This window comes from Eurosta solidaginis, chromosome 2 (genome assembly GCF_040869045.1).
Source record: "Eurosta solidaginis isolate ZX-2024a chromosome 2, ASM4086904v1, whole genome shotgun sequence".
NCBI classification, from domain to species: Eukaryota; Metazoa; Arthropoda; class Insecta; order Diptera; family Tephritidae; genus Eurosta; species Eurosta solidaginis.
Window position 1 is genome coordinate 81,579,464 of NC_090320.1, and position 23,703 is coordinate 81,603,166.

The 23,703-nt window shown below is 39.6% G+C and overlaps 1 protein-coding gene and 1 long non-coding RNA gene across 16 annotated transcripts in view; both read right to left on the minus strand.

The window, feature by feature from the left end:
• Positions 1-23,703, minus strand: part of wwk (white walker) — a 600,820-nt gene that overhangs the window by 496,414 nt on the left and 80,703 nt on the right. The window lies entirely within an intron of this gene.
• Positions 19,244-19,853, minus strand: LOC137242243 (uncharacterized). Its single transcript, XR_010950145.1, has 3 exons — positions 19,669-19,853; positions 19,460-19,604; positions 19,244-19,396 (listed from the first exon to the last, which is right to left on the minus strand). It is a non-coding gene; the product is annotated as an uncharacterized lncRNA (long non-coding RNA).

The window sequence follows — 23,703 nt, forward strand, 5'->3', positions numbered from 1 at the left end:
AGCGATGGCAAAATTACTCAAACTAATAACGGAATCAATTACACTACTCAACAAATTTTTATCAACTTTAGTCTCCAAGAATAAAATAGGCCTTCCCTAAAGTGAAATTTGCTCCTGATTCCGAATATGACCTCCATTTTCCTGTGGCAGATCTAGTTTCCGAGATATCGGCGAAAATATGAAAATTCCCATTTTTGCAGAACACTACTTCATATAGGTACGGCAAAAATTTGTAGTTTTCATTTTTTCGTTTTAAACTGTTGAATTATGCATTATACTAATTCCCATAAAAATTTCTTGCCTTCACCTCCCTTAAGTATCTTCAGTAGTTGGCCACTATGCCATAAAACGTTCAAAAAATGTTAAAAAAAACACAAAATTTCAGATTTAACCCCTTTAAAATCGGAAAAATTCTATTGACGAAAAAAGTTAGCCCCCCTATGTTGTAGGTAATTTAATAACGAAAATTTTAAGCATACCAGTGCAACAATCAGACGTGCCGTTGAGACTATAGCCCCGCTAACTTGATTGAGCGATTTTACCGTGGTGTTCAATAGTGAGGGACGTGGGTACTTTTAACTACCCGTTTATAATTGTCTGGGTTTGTCTCACGTATTATAGTCAGCAATAATCTCCCATAATTTCTTCATTCCAAAAACCTTGGTAACGCTTTTCAAAAATCATTAGGTATTGATGAAACCTTTCACCCGGTTCATCACTTTCAGCAGCTAGGTTTGCGGGAAAATTATCCAAATGTGAATGCAAAAAATGCATTTTGAGGGACGTGTTGCATTTCAAAGCACTGTAATTTTTTAACAAGGCTTTGACCATCTCTCTATAGTTGGGATCTTTGTTGTTTGCCAGAAATCCACTAACGACTTGCTTAAAGCTGTCCCAAGCCTCTGCTTCTACTGATGATAAATGATTCGCAAAATTTTCGTCTTTCAGCAACTTTCTAATCTGCGGACCAACAAATATACCTTCTTTTAATTTGGCTAGAGTTGTTTTAGGGAAAAATTTCGTTAAGTACTGGAAGGACGGCGCGTCGTTATTTAAAGCCCTTACACAATTTTTCATTAATCCTAATTTGTTGTGAAGTGCTGGCAAAATAACTCGTTAGGGATTTACTAAAGGCGGGTTTGCGATATTGAAGGCACCTGGTTCGTACTCAGCTCTTGGTGGCCAGTTTCCTGAATATAATGGGTTTCTCTAGCACGGTGTTACCACCGGTTGCCGCAATCAAGTTCCCCCGAAAGGAAAATAGGGCACGATGATCAGCTGGGTACGCTTGCATTATCGACTTAGCTCGCCGGATGGGGTGGGTGCTACAATCATCATAGGTGTCAAAAACCGCTTAGGTAAACCGCAGAAACAATAAAAAAAAATCGTACCCCTTTGCTGCCACAAAACAACCCCCTTACTCACCTGACCTCAACCATGATACCTCGTCGCCATCGTCCACGCAGTTCGCCTCCATGAAACCAAGGCTGGCCTATCTGCTTTCAAAACACCCCCCTACCATTACCCGCCATGGCCCTTGTTGGCTGGCCCCATCAACGATACCCGTCCTCACGTCCGTCTGCCCATCACCAACAGATCACTCCAACAACCCCCATTCACCACACACTACACTTTTCTACTTAGCAATTCATCATTTAATTAGTAATAATGCTTATATATGTAACAAGATCAAATCTATATTTGCAGGTGTCATCGCACCTAATCGTTCAATTTCTTACGAATATCTGGTGGCTTATACCAGCCTTATTATCACCTAGCTAAACTACACATAGGTATTGAATGCTTCGACTTGTTCAATTACAATTATGCCCACGATGATTTTTCACCGTGTATCAACTCAAAAGTGTATGAATTCATATATGTATATGTGTGTAGTGTAATATCAATAATCAAAATTATAAAATTGAGTCAAACTTAATTTGATCTAAATCAGGTCCTAAGTGAAAGCGTTTGAGCACGGAATCGTTTATTAGTATTCATCACGTCGATTGGCATCTCAAAAGAGCTATCAACACAAATGTGCATACATATTTACATACGATGAAATGCTTTTACAACTCCATCCTCGAACGCCCTGCACTTTGCCTTTTATTGTGAGCAAACGAAAATTGCGACCGTCCGATTTGCATACCTCTAAACAAACTAAATGATTGCGCGTTGACCCACGCACTTTCCTACAAAAAACTGAAAGTGTGAAATATACAAATGTAAATTATAATAGACTGAAAATGTCTAAAAACAGCAGTCTCAACATGAACAAGGGCAACAGACAGGGATGGAATGGAGCGACAATTGCGAGACACAATCTCTTTGTATTGACAACCAAAACCAATAACCAAACCTCACCAGCTGATTTTTCTAAGGCGCCTTGGAAACTAGCAAAGGGGTATATAGCGCTTATTGCGCTTGGCTTCTATACTTTACACAAACGCACCATTCCCTTTCTGTCGATGCTCTGTTCGTTTGAAATTGAAGCTTCCCTCTTCTTTGGGGGATTCTCTCTGTCGGCGCTGCTGCTGACGTATTATGTGTTGGCGTTTTGGTTTCTCGCAGCGTATTACGAGCCGCTTGATGCACTCCCTTCAAACTGCTATTTGAATAGGGTGATGAAATGATTCTAATGGATGAAACACTGTTTATGAGAATTTATTTCCCATTACCTATTATGTTTGCGAAACTTACCAAGTTTTATTTCAGGACGTGTGCTTTGATCGGTGGTTGGTGTTAAAAAGACCGGAAGGAGACGAGTAAGTTTGTCGCGACAGCCATTTGCTCTAAATTTGACAACTGCCGCAGGGTTGCACCATAGATCAAAAGTTTTCTCTTGATTGACCACTAAAGGTCGTAACACATCTTTCGCAACAGGGCGAGTTAATCGGAGAAGCTACGGGGATTCGATGAGCGCGAAAGGCTGGAAGATGTTTTGCTGCATGCCCGCAAGTGTGGGGCCCGAACCCACGTCCCTATGTCAGATCTTGAGGTCCTTGGCATGGAAGACCCCTACGGACCTTCCCTGCAAGTCAGCCAGCTGGTACAGACATTGGCCCACACGCTTTGTCACCACCGCTCTGGTGAACTTCGATGCTAGTTTGGCGTTGAACCCCTGCGCTGCGTCACTTTGGCGGAAGCTCCTTCGGTAGACCAGTTGACCCACTTGGAACGATCTCGGCTTGGCTCGTGTGTTGTAGGCTCTTTGACCCTTCTCGTATGCCAGCCTCAGGTTTCTGGTCACCTTTTCTCTTAGTAGCTTGAGCCTCACAACCCTCGGATGTATCACCGTCTCCGAGTCGGTGGCCTCGCCCAAAGCTCGCAGTATCGGATAGGTTTCCGTATGTTGGACCATTGTCTGCCCGAAAACAACCCTGTATGGCTCCGCTCCAATCGCCTCATTCACCGCGCTGCGCAGCGCAAAAGCTGCCCTTGATACCTGCCTGTCCCAAGACCTCTGATCATCCTCCTCGATGTACGATCGGATGATCGCCAAAAGGGACCGGTTCACCCTCTCTGAGGCATTCGCCTATAGGGAGTACACTCCCGTCTTCACATGTCTCACGCCATAGCTATTCAGGAAGTTTGAAAACACTTCCGACACGAATTGACGCCCGTTGTCGGAATGGATAACCTCGGGCATTCCGAATATATGAAAGACATCCGCCTCAAGGTATCGAACCACCTCCTTCGCCGTGGCACTCCTCATGGGCTTCAGGAACAGAAACTTGTAGAAGTCATCCAGCACCACAAAAACGCAGCTGCTTCCGTCTCGAGACCGAGGATATGGTCCGCAAAAATCCACGTACAAACGCTGGAACGCTCTCTCCGTCACTGTCCGTCCGCCCATGAGAGGTCGGCTTGTGGTATTCGAGGCCTTACAGCGTTTACACACGTCGCAGTTTCCCATGAAGTTTTTGACCGAGGTCACCATTCCTGGCCAATAGTATCTGGCCCTCAAGCGCCTAAGCGTCTTGGCTATGCCTCCATGGCCAGCCGCCGGTCCATCATGCATCTTCTTCAGCAATGTCTCGCGAAGACCTTCCGGTACCCATACCTTGCAGAAGGCCTCCTCATCATCCTCTTCTCTCCTGAACCCGTCTCTCTTGTAGATGTACAACCTTCACGTCCGGCAATCTGTCCGCATTGGCATTCGTGACTCTTATCAAATTCTGGTAGCTGTCTGACTGGAACTCGGCATCCTCTAGTGAGACGTCCGTCGAAAGGCTTCCGCAGTCGATTTCATCCATGTGCATTCTCCTTAGCACGTCCGGCACCATATTCTTGGCGTCCTTGCGATGTCAAAATCGTATGCCTGCAGCTTGAGGCTCCAGCGCGCCAGACGACCCGCAAGATCCTTTTGGCCCATGAGCCCTTTCAGGCTCATGTGGTCCGTGATGATAGTGAATGGAGTCCCGTCGATATAGGGACGAAATTTTTTCACACTATTAACTGCCGCCAGACATTCCAACTCCGTAATCGTGTAATTACTTTGGGCCGCGTTCAGCTTCTGCGAAATATATGAAATAGGGCGTTCGTTGCCCTCCTCGTCCAGCTGAAATAGCACCGCTCCTACGCCCGCGGTGGATGCGTCACATTGGACGTAAAAACGTTTCCCGAAGTCTGGATTGACGAGCACCTTTGGCGAAGTCAACTCCAACTTGAGCTGTTCGAAAGCGTCCACGGCCTCGGGTGTCATCACGAACTCCTTCTTCTTTTTCAGGCAGTCGGTAAGTGGCGCGGTTTTTGTCGCAAAATTCGGGATAAACCTCCTGTACCACCCTGTCAAGCCCAAAAACCGTCGCAGCTGCTTGGTGGTGCTCGGAACCGGAAAATCCAGCATTGCCTGAACTTTGATTGGGTCCGTCTTTACCTTCCTTTGCCCTACTATGAAACCTAGGTACTTTACCTCCTTTTGGCAGAAATGCGATTTTAGCAGATTGATGGTGAGCCCTGCCTTCGAAAGACACTCTGCAACTTCCGCGAGATGTTGCAGATGCGTCGCGAAACCCGGCGAGCAAATCAGCAAATCGTCAATATATACAAAGACGTTTTCTCGTAGCCTTGAGGGAATGACGCGGTCCATTAGTCGGCAAAGTCGCTGACTGGCGTTACACAGCCCGAATGGCATCACCTTGAAGTGATATAATGGACGCCCGGGGACTGTGAACGCCGTCTTCTCACGCGCCTCCTTCGCTAACGGGATTTGCCAAAAGGCATCTTTCAGATCGATCCCCGTTATGAAATACGCGTCCTGTAGCCGACTAAGGATGCCCTCAACATGCTGGGTCGGGTAAGCGTCCTTCTTCGTGCATTCATTCGACTTACGCATATCTACACAGAGTCGGTTTTTCCCGGGTTTTTGGACAAGTATTATTGGCGAACTCCAAGCACTATTGCTCTCCTCTATTACTCCGAGCTCCAGCATTCGGTCTATCTCCTGATAGGCCAGCTTTTGCCTTACCGGAGACATCGGGTAATAGCGTTGCTTGACTGGTGTGGTCTCGTCATATACCTCGATAGAGTGTTCCATTAAGTGGGTTTTCCCCAACCCTAGCTCTGCCGATGACGGAAACAATAATTTTACCCGCTCTAATTCCACCTTCTGTTTTGGGGTCAATTCCACCATACCTGAACTATCAATGTCAATTTCTGCTATTTCCGACGTCCATAATCCAAAAGCCTCCCAAAAATCTATCCCTAGGTATAATTCCTGTTTCAAGCTGGGCACCAAGTACACATCCAGACACTTTGTCTTGCCACGCCAGCTTATCTCAAGCCTTACTTTTCCCACAACTGCCTGTCCCTTTCCGTCCGCTGTCCTTAGCTGCTCATTCATGGCAACGACGCCATCTATGTCCAATCTTCCGATAGCAGGTCCTCCCAGACAACTGACTGAAACCCCACTGTCTAACAGTCCGCGCATCCGAGTATCTCCTATTACGACTTCTGCATATGGTCTTCGGTCCACCTCGTCTTTGATTATGGTCGCTGTCATCGCTTTTCTCAGCCGCTTTCGTTCTTCGTTCTTCTTGCGAAATGCCTTGATCTTCTCCGCATTCCTCCCTACGGCTCCGGCACTCCACGCGTTCTCGCTATGTCCCACAGTCCCAAATATTCTCTTCCTTGCTTCTCGGTACTGTTTCTCTCTTTCCTCCAGTGTCTTGAATGGTATCACCTCCGGTTTGCGTTCCGCCTTTGGTGTTGATGTAACTGCCTTTAAAATTGTTTTGTCTGCTGCTGGGTCTCCGGGATCTCCTTTTCCTGGCGAGGCTCCCCGGTGTTTCCGCCAGGACGACGGTTTTCCTCCCCGCACTTCTCGCACAGTACTAGTCTCGCACCCGTACTGTCGCATTTGTAACACCGCAGTTCGTGGAACTGCGAGTCACATTTCTGCTCACCGTACTTCCGCCTCGTCCCGTCTGATGGTCTTCCCGAGCTCTGCCTTACATTCATCGCGCGTCCTCGGTTTTCCAATGCCTCTACTACTGGTAGCTCCTCGTCCTTGTGGTCCTCTTCCCGGAGTAAGTCAATCTCGTCGATGTCCCTTCTCTTTTCAAACTTACGCTCATAGTCAGCGAAATGTTTCTCTGCACATCTGCACTCAGATCTCAACTCCGCAAGCGTTGTTATGTGACAACCAAACACGATATTCTTTATCTTCGCCTTCAGGTTTTTGCGCATAAAATTTACCAAACTCCGTTCTGGCATCTGGGTTTTCATGGTTAACGCCATGCCCCTCACGCACACATAAAACTCGTCAAACGATTCGCGATGATCCTGCTTCCTTTCATTCATCGCTTGACGAATTTCTTCGTCACAGTCCGACTTTCGGAACTGTTCAACGAGCGCCTCACGCAGGTGGGCAAGGGCATCCCCTTCCAGACCAGCGTGTTCCTCCATAAACAGCCAGAACCACTCCTGAGCTGCTCCGCTCAACAGCAGCTGAAAGTTGGCATGTAAATCCTCAGACGAGACTGCGTGTTGTCTTTTTACAGTCTCCACTCTAAACAGAAACCGCTCTATAGGGATTGATTTGGCACTACCGTCGTACTTCAACCCCCAGTCCCTGATAGTTTTGAATTTGTTTTTGTTACTAGCCGAGTAAGAATGTCTTTTCTGTGGAGATGGAGTGAAGAGCCGATGGCCGGTGAGCTCATCCTGATCCACTGTCTCTCTCTCTCCTTCTCTCGTTGTACCTTCGCATTCCGCCGATGCGGGAGGAACGTCAACATCCATAGATCACAATTCGCGTCTGCCCGAGGGCCCTCGCGAGGTTTCTCGACTTTCGAGGCTCGCTCCCCCAGAGATCTTTGCTCCTTTCGCATCCCACTCACAGCTTCGCCTATAGCTTCCGCCGCTGTGCGATTTAGTTCCGTTTGGTATTGGAAAAATAATGATTCGAACTTTTGTAAAAGTTCGCCCCCCATTTTATCTAGCACAGTCGCTTCTGGAGTAGCAACATCCCCCACGGTAATCACTCGTTGTCTTGAATGCCCTGAGCCCGATGCCCCTGAACCGATCTCGTTCGAGGATAAGTGCTCCTCCTCTTCTGACTCAATCTCCACCGCCGACTTCGAAGCATCAACCTGGCTTCTCGTGACGGCCCTTTTCTTTCTACCCTTTTTAGGCATAATTAAATTTTGTTAAATGCAAATTAAACGTTTGTTTGTGTTTATGTATGCTTTAGCGCAGTAGTGTTATATAAAAAAATTTTGAATTGTGTTAATTCCCTGATATGTATATCCACTGAATAGTATGTATTTACGCTTAATAGTGTGTGTGTGATGAACTTAGCTTAGGGTGACCTGTCTCGACCACTCAGTCCTGTCCCGTCGCGTTACCCCCCCAATTTTATAAACATCGTCTCCCCAGAACCAGTGTCCACAACCAAAAGGACTTGACCCTCATCCTAATGGGCTGGACATGAGGTCCCCTTAGTGCGTGTCCATGGGAAGCTACCTCATACGAACGCGCTCTTACTAAGCACATAGGTAGTAGCCACCTCTCCATCTAAACACCCACTCTGCCAGAGGATCTACCTCATAAAAATCGAACAATGACCCGATAGTTAGTAACCGATCCTCCCTCAAGAAAAATAATAAGAAAAATTATTTAACAGCTTGACACATTTATAAGGCACCAACCACAGCCTAGTAAGCTGGCAACGTTGCTCCCCCCTGTCTATTTACGTCCCTGTCTAGACGAGCGGTGTATCACGGTATTGGTCAACTAATCTAACTTCGAAATATGTGGAAGCCACTTCACGTGGCTCCACGTTGGGCGCCATTTTCTATTGTTACCCCCGGTTGCCGCAATCAAGTTCCCCTGAAAGGAAAATAGGGCACGATGATCAGCTGGGTACGCTTGCATTATCGACTTAGCTCGCCGGATGGGGTGGGTGTTACAATCATAATAGGTGTCAAAAACCGCTTAGGTAAACCGCAGAAACAATAAAAAAAATCGTACCCCTTTGCTGCCACAAACACAACCCCCTTACTCACCTGACCTCAACCATGATACCAAGTCGCCATCGTCCACGCAGTTCGCCTCCATGAAACCAAGGCTGGCCTATCTGCTTTCAAAACACCCCCCTACCATTACCCGCCATGGCCCTTGTTGGCTGGCCCCATCAACGATACCCGTCCTCACGTCCGTCTGTCCATCACCAACAGATCACTCCAACAACCCCCATTCACCCCACACTACACTTTTCTACTTAGCAATTCATCATTTAATTAGTAATAATGCTTATATATGTAACAAGATCAAATCTATATTTACAGGTGTCATCGCACATAATCGTTCAATTTCTTACGAATATCTGGTGGCTTATACCAGCCTTATTATCACCTAGCTAAACTACACATAGGTATTGAATGCTTCGACTTGTTCAATTACAATTATGCCCACGATGATTTTTCACCGTGTATCAACTCAAAACTGTATGAATTCATATATGTATGTGTGTGTAGTGTAATATCAATAATCAAAATTATAAATTTGAGTCAAACTTAATTTGATCTAAATCAGGTCCTAAGTGAAAGCGTTTGAGCACGGCATCGTTTATTAGCATTCATCACGTCGATTGGCATCTCAAAAGAGCTATCAACACAAATGTGCATACATATTTACATACGATGAAATGCTTTTACAACTCCATCCTCGAACGCCCTGCACTTGGCCTTTTATTGTGAGCAAACGAAAATTGCGACCGTCCGATTTGCATACCTCTAAACAAACTAAATGATTGCGCGTTGACCTACGCAATTTCCTACAAAAAACTAAAAGTGTGAAATATACAAATATAAATTATAATAGACTGTAAATGTCTAAAAACAGCAGTCTCAACATGAACAAGGGCAACAGACAGCGATGGAATGGAGCGACAATTGCGAGACACAATCTCTTTGTATTGACAAACAAAACCAATAACCAAACCTCACCAGCTGATTTTTCTAAGGCGCCTTGGAAACTAGCAAAGGGGTATATAGCGCTTATTGCGCTTGGCTACTATACTTTACACAAACGCACAATTCCCTTTCTGTCCTACACGCGCAATAACGATATCTCTTGAATGAGTGCACTAACAATAACTACAGCAGATGATAACATTCTCCCTATTGTGCCTACGCTTCTACAGCTATTCGTTGGCTCTTAATTCTTAGTGTTTATACCTCGATTTGGATGTCCAGTTTCTGTGCGCTGGTAACAAGTATTCTAACTTGCCAATAGGTTGTGCTGCTTGCTGAAGAGATTTACGTCGGCTCGCTTTAATAATACACACCCTCGCTATTTCCAATGCACAGCCACACACATCATTACTATTATTACTGTATGTATTATTGTATGTCTATTGCTAACATTTATTCGAGCAGCGAGCAGCGCCCATTTGCGGGCACCCGCGTTGCGCGCTCAGCTATATGCCTTTGCCTGCGCTAGCGTTCGCTGCTTATGGCAGATGCGTGTTCGCGCTGCCCAACACGCTCGTCTCTCAAATAGAATTCAAATATGAAATATGTACCTTGTACTTGTGTGTCTAATTCTTATGAACAATCCTACCGAAATGTGCCTTATACGTGTATATTTATCGCCGAACGGCTGTGACAACCAACTGAGCTGCTATGACAGTGCGCATTATCTGCATGACGTCGTTATATTATTTGGAGATGTTCGGCGATTTCCCCTTTGCGTTGGCGAAACTGATGTGAATAAACCTTGCTGTGGAATACTCCGTACGTTATAGCGCCAGCGATGCTCTGTTCGTTTGAAATTGAAGCTTCCCTCTTCTTTGGAGGATTCTCTCTGTCGGCGCTGCTGCTGACGTATTATGTGTTGGCGTTTTGGTTTCTCGCAGCGTATTACTAGCCGCTTGATGCACTCCCTTCAAACTGCTATTTGAATAGGGTGATGAAATGATTCTAATGGATGAAACACTGTTTATGAGAATTTATTTCCCATTACCTATTATGCTTGCGAAACTTACCAAGTTTTATTTCAGGACGTGTGCTTTGATCGGTGGTTGGTGTTAAAAAGACCGGAAGGAGACGAGTCAAGTCGGTCGCGGCAGCCATTTGCTCTAAGTTTGACAACTGCCGCAGGGTTGCACCATATACCAAAGGGATTCAAGGGGTTGTGTAGCGCAATATATAGCTTCTCCAACCCAATTGTCAACCTCACCTTCGAGCGGCGAATCCCGTTTCACTAACAGACGAGGCTCTGGCGACCCCAAGCTCCTCATGGAACTTGGGGGTGGGGAGGGAGGGATGCCCTGAAGGTTTAATGTGGCCATATAAATCGTTCCCGAGATGGTCGGGCCAGCACCTTAATGGTGCTGTGTTACCGGAGCGTATCGGATCTGTATCCGACAAAGGACCATCACATTGATAACACTCCCCAAAGCCTTCGGGGAGTAACTAATCGCTACAACAACAACAACAACAACAACCATATACCAAAAGTTTTCTCTTGATCGACCACTAAAGGTCGTAACACATCTTTCGCAACAACGGCTGCCCCAAAGACAGAGAAAACAGCAATATTTAGTAAAACCTCCTTGAAGTCCGAGAATTATAGCTACAACCTGGGATGTATTTCATATACTATTTATTTTATATTGTACCACCGAAACTGTTTACCTTTAAGTCCGCACAAATTTTCCAATTAAATTGTTTATATTGAATGAGCCCAAGTAAATTGGATATCTTATATACTATAATAAATCTCTAGAAAATCGTGTCTGTACATCCAAGATTTCTAAAAAAAAAAACTGAGTGTACTTGACGTTTGGAATGTCGTAGAATCCATCGGCAACAATTTTTTCTGTTTGTGTGTTTGTCTGTATGATATCGATCATCTCGGAAACTAACGAATGGATTTTTATTTTATGAGACTTTCACAGATGGATAGCCTGTAATCCAGAAGGGAATCTAGAACTTATTTCATTAAAATCGCGTGAGAAACAAAAAAGATATAGTTGTTTAAGCTATAATTAAGCTACTTTTAAGGATTTTTTTTGAAAAACGAAGGAAAATACACTTAGTTTCCAAACAAATATCAAAGAATGCCTTTGCAAAGTTTTTTTTCCATTTCATATAAATTAAAAATCAAATTCATGAATAGATACAGTGGCGTACCAAAAAAAATTATTTCACGCTCCCATATTACGATAATCGGTTAAAATGAGGTTACCTAAAACCTCTAAATATGCATACAATATGGGCATCAAACAATAGAGGAAGATCACAGGTTTCATTTGAATTTTGTGATATTTAGATAAATTAATCGATAACTGAGTTATCGGTCAAAATGTATTTGCTCCAAAATCTATAAATTTACCTACAATCTATCTATCTATCTATACTATAATAAATCTCTAGAAAATCGCGTCTGTACATCCAAGATTTCTAAAAAAAAAATGAGTGTACTTGACGTTTGGAATGTCGTAGAATCCATCGTCACGACTTTTTTCTGTTTGTCTGTTTGTCGGTTTGTCTGTTTGTCTGTATGATATCGACAATCTCGGAAACTAACTAATGGATTTTTATGAGACTTTCACAGATGGATAGCCCCTTATCCAGAAGGGAATCTAGAACTTATTTCATTAAAATCGCGTGAGATACAAAAAAGATATAGTTGTTTAAGCTATAATTAAGCTACTTTTAAGGTTTTTTTTTTTGAAAAACGAAGGAAAATTCACTTAGTTTCCAAACAAATATCAAAGAATGCCTTTTCAAAGTTTTTTTTTCAATTTCATATAAATTAAAAATCAAATTGATGAATAGATACAGTGGCGTACCAAAAAAAAATTATTTTACGCTCCCGTATTACGATAATCGATTAAAATGAGGTTACCTAAAACCTCTAAATATGCGTACAATATGGGCATCAAACAATAGAGGAAGATCACAGGTTTCATTTGAATTTTTTTGATATTTAGATAAATTAATCGATAACTGAGTTATCGGTCAAATGTATTTGCTCCAAAATCTATAAATTTACCTACAATCTATCTATCTATCTATCTATCTATACTATAATAAATCTCTAGAAAATCGTGTCTTTACATCCAAGATTTCTAAAAAAATGAGTGTACTTGACGTTTGGAATGTCGTAGAATCCATCGGCACCACTTTTTTCTGTTTGTCTGTTTGTCTGTATGATATCGATAATCTCGGAAACTAACGAAGGGATTTTTATGAGACTTTCACAGATGGATAGCCGGTAATCCAGAAGGGAATCTAGAACTTATTTCATTAAAATCGCGGGAGAAACAAAAAAGATATAGTATTTAAGCTATAATTAAGCTGCTTTTAAGGATTTTATTTTTGAAAAACGCAGGAAAATGCACTTAGTTTCCAAACATATATCAAAGAATGCCTTTGCAAAGTTTTTTTTCAATTTCATATAAATTAAAAATCAAATTTATGAATAGATACAGTGGCGTACCAAAAAAAAATTATTTTACGCTCCCATATTACGATAATCGATTAAAATGAGGTTACCTAAAACCTCTAAATATGCGTACAATATGGGCATCAAACAATAGAGGAAGATCACAGGTTTCATTTGAATTTTGTGATATTTCGATAAATTAATCGATAACTGAGTTATCGCTCAAAATGTATTTGCTCCAAAATCTATAAATTTACCTACAATCTATCTATCTATCTATCTATACTATAATAAATCTATAGAAAATCGTGCCCGTATATCCACGATTTCTAAAAAAAAATGAGTGTACTTGACGTTTGGAATGTCGTAGAATCCATCGGCACCACATTTTTCTGTTTGTCGGTTTGTCTGTTTGTCTGTTTGTCTGTATGATATCGATAATCTCGGAAACTAACGAATGGATTTTTATGAGACTTTCACAGATGGATAGCCCGTAATCCAGACGGGAATCTAGAACTTATTTCAATAAAATCGCGTGAGAAATAAAAAAAGATATAGTTGTTTAAGCTATAATTAAGCTACTTTTAAGGATTTTTTTTTTTTGAAAAACGAAGGAAATCTATCTTCTATCTATCTATCTTACTATAATAAATCTCTAGAAAATCGTGTCTGTGCATCCAAGATTTCTAAAAAAAAATGAGTGTACTTGACGTTTGGAATGTCGTAGAATCCATCGGCACCACTTTTTTCTGTTTGTCTGTTTGTCGGTTTGTCTGTTTGTCTGTATGATATCGATAATCTCGGAAACTAATGAATGGATTTTTATGAGACTTTCACAGATGGATAGCCTGCAATCAAGAAGGGAATCTAGAACTTATTTCAATAAAATCGCGTGAGAAACAAAAAAGATATAGTTGTTTAAGCTATAATTAAGCTACTTTTAAGGATTTTTTTTTGAAAAACGAAGGAAATACACTTAGTTTCCAAACAAATATCAAAGAATGCCTTTGCAAAGTTTTTTTTCAGCTTCATATAAATTAAAAATCAAATTCAGGAATAGATACAGTGGCGTACCAAAAAAAATTATTTCACGCTGCCATATTACGATAATCGGTTAAAATGAGGTTACCTAAATCTCTAAATATGCGTACAAATGGGCATCAAACAATAGAGGAAGGTCACAGGTTTCATTTGATTTTTGTGATATTTCGATAAATTAATCGATAACTGAGTTATCGGTAAAAATGTATTTGCTCCAAAATCTTTAAATTTACCTACAATATGAAATACTTTTAGCTAAGGTTTTAAACCTTTTACACGCGTTAATCGGGGACTCAAACCTTTTGGTGCAATTCGGTTTATCTATTCGCTGACAGGTGGCGCAATGTTTTCGTGTGTACTGCGATGCTTTGGTAGGTGTGCGATTGGTTGTCGTACACATACACTAAATAAAATAAAAAATAAAAATAAGGGCCACTTTAATATAAATACGCATCCCGAACAACGTCGGGTACCCTGCTAGTACTATAATAAATCTCTAGAAAATCGTGTCTGTACATCCAAGATTTCTAAAAAAAAAAATGAATGTACTTGACGTTTGGAATGTCGTAGAATCCATCGGCACCACATTTTTCTGTTTGTCTGTTTGTCTGTATGATATCGATAATCTCGGAAACTAACGAATGGATTTTTATGAGACTTTCAAATATGGGCATCAAACAATAGAGGAAGATCACAGGTTTCATTTGAATTTTGTGATATTTCGATAAATTAATCGATAACTGAGTTATCGGTCAAAATGTATTTGCTCCAAAATCTATAAATTTACCTACAATCTATCTATCTATCTATCTATACTATAATAAATCTCTAGAAAATCGTGTCTGTACATCCAAGATTTCTAAAAAAAAAATGAGTGTACTTGACGTTTGGAATGTCGTAGAATCCATCGGCACCACTTTTTTCTGTTTGTCTGTTTGTCGGTTTGTCTGTTTGTCTGTATGATATCGATAATCTCGGAAACTAACGAATGGATTTTTATGAGACTTTCACATATGGATAGCCCGTAATCCAGAAGGGAATCTAGAACTTAAAAAAAAAAATAAATGTAAGGCGCGATAACCTCCGAAGAGATCTAAGGCCGAGCTTCTTTTCCAATTTGCGTCGTGCTCCTCTTGATTTTTCCCTACAAATTGGCCGGACGGGACCTACATGTTTTATGCCGACTCCGAACGGCATCTGCAAGGCAGATGAGTTTTCACTGAGAGCTTTTCATGGAAGAAATACAATCGGAGCGCTTGCCAGACACTGCCGAGGGGCGACTCCGCTTAGAAAAATTTCTTCTAATTGAAAAATCTTATTTCTAAAATTTTGATGTTGCTTTGCCCGGGAGTTGAACCCAGGGCATACGGTGTGATAGGCGGAGCACGCTACCATCACACCACGGTGGCCGCCAGAACTTATATCATTCGCGTGAGAATCAAAAAAGATATAGTTGTTTAAGCTATAATTAAGCTACTTTTAAGGATTTTTTTTTTGAAAAACGAAGGAAAATACACTTAGTTTCCACACAAATATCAAATAATGTCTTTCAAAGTTTTTTTTCAGCTTCATATAAATTAAAAATCAAATTCATGAATAGATACAGTGGCGTACCAAAAAAAATTATTTCACGCTGTCATATTACGATATTCGGTTAAAATGAGGTTACCTAAAACCTCTAAATATGCGTACAATATGGTCATCAAACAATAGAGGAAGGTCACAGGTTTCATTTGAAATTAATCGATAACTGAGTTATCGGTCAAAATGTATTTGCTCCAAAATCTTTAAATTTACCTACAATATGAAATACTTTTAGCTAAGATTTTAAACCTTTTACACGCGTTAATCGGGGACTCAAACCTTTTGGTGCAATTCGGTTTATCTATTCGCTGACAGGTGGCGCAATGTTTTCGTATGTACTGCGATGCTTTGGTAGGTGTGCGATTGGTTGTCGTACACATACACTAAATAAAATAAAAAAAAAATAAGGGCCACTTTAATATAAATACGCATCCCGAACAACGTCGGGTACCCTGCTAGTGCTTAAATAAGTGTCTTTAGTATTCTGAGAATGTACCACTGGTATTGACGGTAACGAATTGCCTTTATGGAGTAATGCTGCTTTTAAACTGTGCTTTGAACTGTCTATATCGTCGTCGTGTCGAGATATCGCCATAAAGGTGGACCAGGGGTGACTCTATAATTTGTTTGTACGATATGGGTATTAAATGAAAGGTGTTAATGAGTATTTTAAAATGGCGTGGGTCTTAGTTCTATAGGTGGACGCCTTTTCGAGATATCGCCATAAAGGTGGACCAGGGGTGACTCTAGAATTCGTTTGTACGATATGGGTATCAAATGAAAGGTGCTAATGACTATTTTAAAAGTGAGGGGGACTTAGTTCTATAGGTGGACGCCTTTTCGAGATATCTTTATAAAGGTGGACCAGTAGTGGAATTCACTAACTTATAACGATGCGATTTGTCGAGATTTTAATTAACGATTTTGTCGCTTGCCTTATCGATTGTACTATTCACTAACTTAGTTTTAACGACTCGCAATAAATGACATTTAAAATAGTAGAAAGGTGGCAGCACAGCTTAACGAAACCTAAAAAATGCGAAAAGCACAAAAGGAATGCCAAAAATAAACAAATTCCATATACTAACTGCTTTTAAAAGTTATTATTGTGCAAGTTTTGAGATACAGTTTGCGTTATCAAAAAAAGGTAAGTAAATGCGTAATTAATTTCATCGACATAACAAATTTCTCATATTAAAATAGAATGGCGTCATCAATTAATTCCAATCAACGGAGAAGCCGTACCACAGCCGAGCAGTTAAGTCGAATGGTGGACTTTTTAATGGAAACTCCGGGATTAGCGGGTTCCAGATTTCTAAAGCGGCATGGAAAAGCAGAATGTGATAAAAAATGGACTGAAATGGCGACAATGCTGAATAGCCTCGGTGGTGCTGTAAAAACTGTTGAGCAGTGGCGTACGGTAAGCGACCATTATTATTTTCTTGTACTTTAAGGGTATATCTAACCTAATTTTGTTTTAAAAAAGGTATGGAGAGATCTAAAAAGCCGTACAAGTTTAAAAGTTCGTGACAGGAATAGGAAGCAGGCAATGACAGGTAACAATCCTATATATGAACAGCGGCCCGCTGAACTAGAGAGGCGTGTAATTGCCCTTACTGGCAAGGATTACCAGCAAGGTGATGATGCCTGTGATGAAAACGTGCCACAGATGGAGGTAATGAACAAATCATTTATTATTTAATAATAGCTTGAAAGATAACAATTGTTTTTCTTGTTAGCAACTGCAACTGCGTAAGGAAAATGAGGAAAGCATCATTGTGGAAATAAACTCGATGTCACCTGACGAATTGCCATCGGTTTTGCATGATGAACTGCAATTCGTTTCGCATGATGAGCTGCCATTTGAAATTCATGAAGCAAGCGCAAATATGAGGTCATCTACGCCAGTTGCTCCGTCAAGAAGAACGCTGATTACTCCAGCAACGAGAACGACTCGAAGTGGTGCCACCCGGAGGCGCGTAGGAAGTGCCAGCGAGATACAAAAAACGTTTTTAGAAGTTGCTCAAACTCAGGCATCAGCCCTAAAAGTAATTTGTTTAATTTTGGATCTAAACATTATAAATATGTATTTTTTATATTATTGTAACAATTTTTTTTTTCAACCAGATGTTAGCTGAGTCAAGTGTTGCCGCCGTGGAATCAGCCAGCAAACAAGCCGATGATTTAAAAGTATTATTATTATTATATACATATTTAGGCTTGATACCGTTTTCACACAGAATTCTCTTTTTAACAGCTGCTAGCAGACTGTAGTGTGGCTAGTGTACAGGCGACGAAGTTGATGGCGGAGAGTATGGTCACAATGGGTAATGGCTTAAAGGCATGTGCGGACGCTTTCAATAATTTAACCAATGCAATATATCGACTTTAAGAATTATAGCCTTTGAAGATATTTTATTTTTTTATTTTGAATACAGAGTTCCTATATTTATATGTTAGATGTAGGTTTACTTCAAAAAATTATGTAACTTTTGATAGGTATATTTATGGCAACGGTAGGTTTATATGTATGTAAGTAACATGAAGTGCCTTTTTTTAATATCATTGTGTATGTTTTATGAAAGTTAAATGACATTTATGTAATACTCCTATATTGCTGCTACAGGCTAGGTAAACTCACAAACATCAGAGTGCTGATATATTGCTCTTTAAATGTTTTTGTATTCAATAATGGAATATACCTAAATTTAAATTTTTTCCTGCCGCACTTTTTCTGCTACAATCAAACAAATTTTGCAGGCTGTTTTGGTTTCGAATTTAAAACTCATTGCGAGCATTTTCTATTAGCATTACATAACATATATGTATCCCGACATACAGTTTTGCAATTAATTATGTAGATTTTTGGTTTCATGCAAACCTGCGTTTATTTATACCACTCATAAAAACATACGTATTTAAAACGGGTTTTTTCATTCAAATTTTATTTATAATTTGATTTCGTCTTTGCACTTGAGTGACACTTAATTTTTTAAAATAATTTCCAAAAGAAATCGATCTATGTAAACGAATGAATGAATTTTTTACATTCAAATAAATGTATTATGTATAAAATTGAGCTGTGTTAAAACCTCATAAGTATTTATTTTAATTTTAAAGAACACGAAGTTCGTTTCGTTTCTATTGAAATGATTTGTTAAGTTTGACGATACCGAATCGAAGTTTTTACCACCAAAGTAGAGATTTTTTAAAATAATTTCCAAAAGAAAGCGATCTATGTAAACGAATGAATGAATTTTTTACATTCAAATAAATGTATTATGTATAAAACTGAGCTGTGTTAAAACCTCATAAGTATTTATTTTAATTTTAAAGGACACGAAGTTCGTTTCTATTGAAATGATATTGTTAAGTTTGACTGTTCGGTGTGATGGAAGTTTTCGCTACCAAAGTAGACCAAATATAAAATAAAATGCCAAAATGTTTGCTTTACATTCCTGTAGATTTTTTTATTTATAAGTTTGTTAAGTCTGTACTTAAGTATAGTAATTAGCAATAAGTCGGTCTTGAACACGTTTCGCTATTGAAGAGGGTGCGCCTTGATTAACATTGCTATCACTTGGGCTTTGATCTAAGTATTCAGTGTCAGGCTCGTGTATGGGTTCACTTAATCGGATGTTATGCAACACTGCGCATGCGTTAACTATTCTACCAGTAAATCCTGGGTGATACAAAAGAGTCCTTTGCTGTGATAGGCATCGCCATGTTCCTTTGAGAACACCAAAAAGTCTCTCGACTGGGTTTCGAGCTTTACACAATGCCTCATTGTACCGAAATTTTGGGCTCCCCTCTGGTTGGTTAGGTAAAGGAGTCATCAGCCAGGGCTCTAAAGGGTATCCAGAGTCACCTGCAAGTAGTTTTGTGTGCGATTTTATTTTCTGGGAAATTTCAGTGCATTAAACACACTTACCTATCAAAAACATGTTGCGGCTACCATTTTCAAAATTTCTCTGCATCACTCTCCGTACTGCAGAGGAGCTCCAGATAAATGCATCGTGCCTTGCTCCTGGGAATTTAGCATTGACATTCAATATCTTTAGGTTGGGGTCACAAATCTGTATATAAAATAATATTATAATCAAAAAAGTACAATACATTTCTTTGAATTATTGCTTTTACCATTTGTACATTTATTGAATGGTATCCATGGTGATTTACATATGCCTCTTCATGATTTCTGGGGCTCATGATGGACACATGAGTGCAATCAATAGCCCCAATAGTACCTCCCACAAATGGTGCAGGTGACGCAGAAAAAACTTCTTTCGCAGCTTGCCGCTCTATTTGAGTCATTGGAAACTTTACTTTATCGAAAAACAAATAATGGTTGATAGCATTTGTTACGCGATGTATACAGCGGCTTACAGACGACTGGCTCATTGATATGCCCCATTGTTCTCCAACGGGCCGTTGATAACAACCAGTTGCGAAGAAGCGTAAAGCAGTTAGAACCTGAAATTTTTATAATAGTGTTCAATTGAAATTATATGAAATTCCATGATTTACCTGTTTCGCTGTTGATATCGCAGTTATTCTTGTACCTCTTAATTGACCATCAAGTTGAGAAATAATATCATGAGCCAAGTCTGGGGTTAGTCGGTACAGCTTTCGAAACTCCGTTGCATTCAGGTGGAATGGGTTATCTACTTCCCTAAGAAGGCGTCTGTCCACTGGCGATGGCCTCAGTAACTCTTCATCTTGTAATAAAACGTACGCCAAGTACACAAATGCCATTTGATTTATAAATAAAGCAGCTTTTCGTGTTTGAAGGTATTTAATTAAAGCTCCGATTTTCTTTTTTAACTAAAATTGTCAGAAATGTGAATTTCGTGATTTTTAACGCAGCCAATTCACTTGCCGTTTATTTAACAACACAGCTGATTGTCGATTAACGAATATCGATACAAAATAGTTACTGAACAACGAAATCGTTATAGTTATCGATTCGCAAATAAAGCGATGGCAAATATCGTTAAAAAAGTTAGTGAATTCCACTACAGGGTTGACTCTATAATGCGTTTGTACGATATGGGTATCAAATAATGGTATTAATGAGGGTTTTAAAAGGGAATGGTGGTAGTTGTATATGTGAGGGCGTTTTCGAGATATTGACCAAAATGTGGACCAGTTTGACCCAGAACATCATCTGTCGGGTACCGCTAATTTATTTATATATGTAATAGCACGAACAGTATTCCTGCCAAGATTCCAAGGGCTTTTGATTTCGCCTTGCAGAACTTTTTCATTTTCTTCTACTTAATATGGTAGATGTCACGCCCATTTTGCAAAGTTTTTTTCTAAATTTATATTTTCCGGCAATAAACCAATCCAATTACCATGTTTCGTCCTTTTTTCGTATTTGGTATAGAATTATGGCATTTTTTTCATTTTTCGTAATTTTCGATATCGAAAAAGTGGGTGTGGTCATAGTCGGATTGCGGCCATTTTGTATACCAATACAAAGTGAGTTCAAATAAGTACGTGAACTAAGTTTAGTCAAGATATATCTATTTTTGCTCAAGTTATCGTGTTAAGGGCCGAGCGGAAGGACAGACGGTCGACTGTGTATAAAAGCTGGGCGTGGCTTCAACCGATTTCGCCCTTTTTCACAGAAAACAGTTATCGTCCTAGTATCTAAGCCCCTACCAAATTTCACAAGGATTGGTAAATTTTTGTTCGACTTATGGCATTAAAAGTATAATAGACTAATTAAAAGAAAAAGGGCGGAGCCACGCCCATTTTGAAATTTTCTTTTATTTTTATATTTTGTTGCACCATATCATTACCGGAGTTCAATGATGACATAATTGACTTATATACTGTAAAGATATAAAATTTTTTGTTAAAATTTTACTTTAAAAAAATTTTTTTTAAAGTGGGCGTGGTCGTTCTCCGATTTTGCTAATTTTTATTAAGCATACATATGGTAATAGGAGTAACGTTCCTGCCAAATTTCATCATGATATCTTCAACGACTGCCAAATTACAGCTTGCAAAACTTTTAAATTACCATCTTTTAAAAGTGGGTGCCACGCCCATTGTCCAAAATTTTAGTAATTTTCCATTTTGCGTCATAGATTCAACTCACCTACCAAGTTTCATCGCTTTATCCGTCTTTGGTAATGAATTATTAAAAGAAAAAGGGCGGAGCCACGCCCATTTTGAAATTTTCTTTTATTTTTATATTTTGTTGCACCATATCATTACCGGAGTTCAATGATGACATAATTGACTTATATGCTGTAAAGATATAAAATTTTTTGTTAAAATTTTACTTTAAAAAAATTTTTTTTAAAGTGGGCGTGGTCGTTCTCCGATTTTGCTAATTTTTATTAAGCATACATATGGTAATAGGAGTAACGTTCCTGCCAAATTTCATCATGATATCTTCAACGACTGCCAAATTACAGCTTGCAAAACTTTTAAATTACCATCTTTTAAAAGTGGGTGCCACGCCCATTGTCCAAAATTTTAGTAATTTTCCATTTTGCGTCATAGATTCAACTCACCTACCAAGTTTCATCGCTTTATCCGTATTTGGTAATGAATTATCGCAATTTTTCGGTTTTTCGAAGTTTTCGATATTGAAAAAGTGGGCGTGGTTATAGTCCGATATCGTTCATTTTAAATAGCGATCTGAGATGAGTGCCCATGAACCTACAAACCAAATTTCATCAAGATACCTCAAAATTTACTCAAGTTATCGTGTTAACGGACAGACGGACATGGCTCAATCAAATTTTTTTTCGATGATGATGTCTTTGATATATGAAAGTCTATATCTATCTCGATTCCTTTATACCTGTACAACCAACCGTTATCCAATCAAAGTTAATATACTCTGTGAGCTCTGCTCAACTGAGTATAAAAACTGATGAAAATAGCACTGGAAAATATTTGCTTGCCCATTTAGTACATTTGTTTCATAAACAAATTTTTTTCTTCTTTTTTTTTTCAAAATAAAAACCGAAATAAATGTAATCTTCTTTTGAAATAGCGATGGCAAAATTACTCAAACTAATAACGCAATCAATTACACTACTCAACAAATTTTTATCAACTTTAGTCTCCAAGTATAAAATAGGCCTTCCCTAAAGTGAAATTTGCTCCTGATTCAGAATATTCCATTTTCCTGTGGCAGATCTAGTTTCCGAGATATCGGCGAAAATATGAAAATTCCCATTTTTGCAGAACACTACTTCATATAGGTACGGCAAAAATTTGTAGTTTTCATTTTTTCGTTTTAAACTGTTGAATTATGCATTATACTAATTCCCATAAAAATTTCTTGCCTTCACCTCCCTTAAGTATCTTCAGTAGTTGGTCACTATGCCAAACAACGTTCAAAAAATGTTAAAAGAAAAACACAAAATTTTTTACAAAATTTCATATTTAACCCCTTTAAAATAGGAAAAATTCTATTGATGAAAAAAGTTAGCCCCCCTATGTTGTAGGTAATTTAATAACGAAAATTTTAAGCATACCAGTGCAACAATCAGACGTGCCGTTGAGACTATAGCCCCGTTAACTTGATTGAGTGATTTTACCGTGGTGTTCAATAGTGAGGGACATGGGTACTTTTAACTACCCGTTTATAATTTTCTGGGTTTGTCTCACGTATTATTGTCAGCAATAATCTCCCATAATTTCTTCATTCCAAAAACCTTGGTAACGGTTTTCAAAAATCATGAGGTCTTGGTGAAACCTTTCACCCGGTTCATCACTTTCAGCACCTAGGTTTGCGGGAAAATTATCCAAATGTGAATGCAAAAAATGCATTTTGAGGGACATGTTGCATTTCAAAGCACTGTAGTTTTTTAACAAGGCTTTGACCATCTCTCTATAGTTGGGATCTTTGTTGTTGCCAGATATCCATTAACGACTTGCTTAAAGCTGTCCCAAGCCGCTGCTTCTACTGATGATAAATGATTCGCAAAATTTTCGTCTTTCAGCAACTTTCTAATCTGCGGACCAACAAATATACCTTCTTTTAATTTGGCTTGAGTTATTTTAGGGAAAAATTTCGTTAGGTACTGGAAGGACGGCGAGTCCTTATTTAAAGCCCTTACACAATTTTTCATTAATCCTAATTTGATGTGAAGTGCTGGCAAAATAACTCGTTCGGGATTTACTAAAGGCGGGTTTGCGATATTG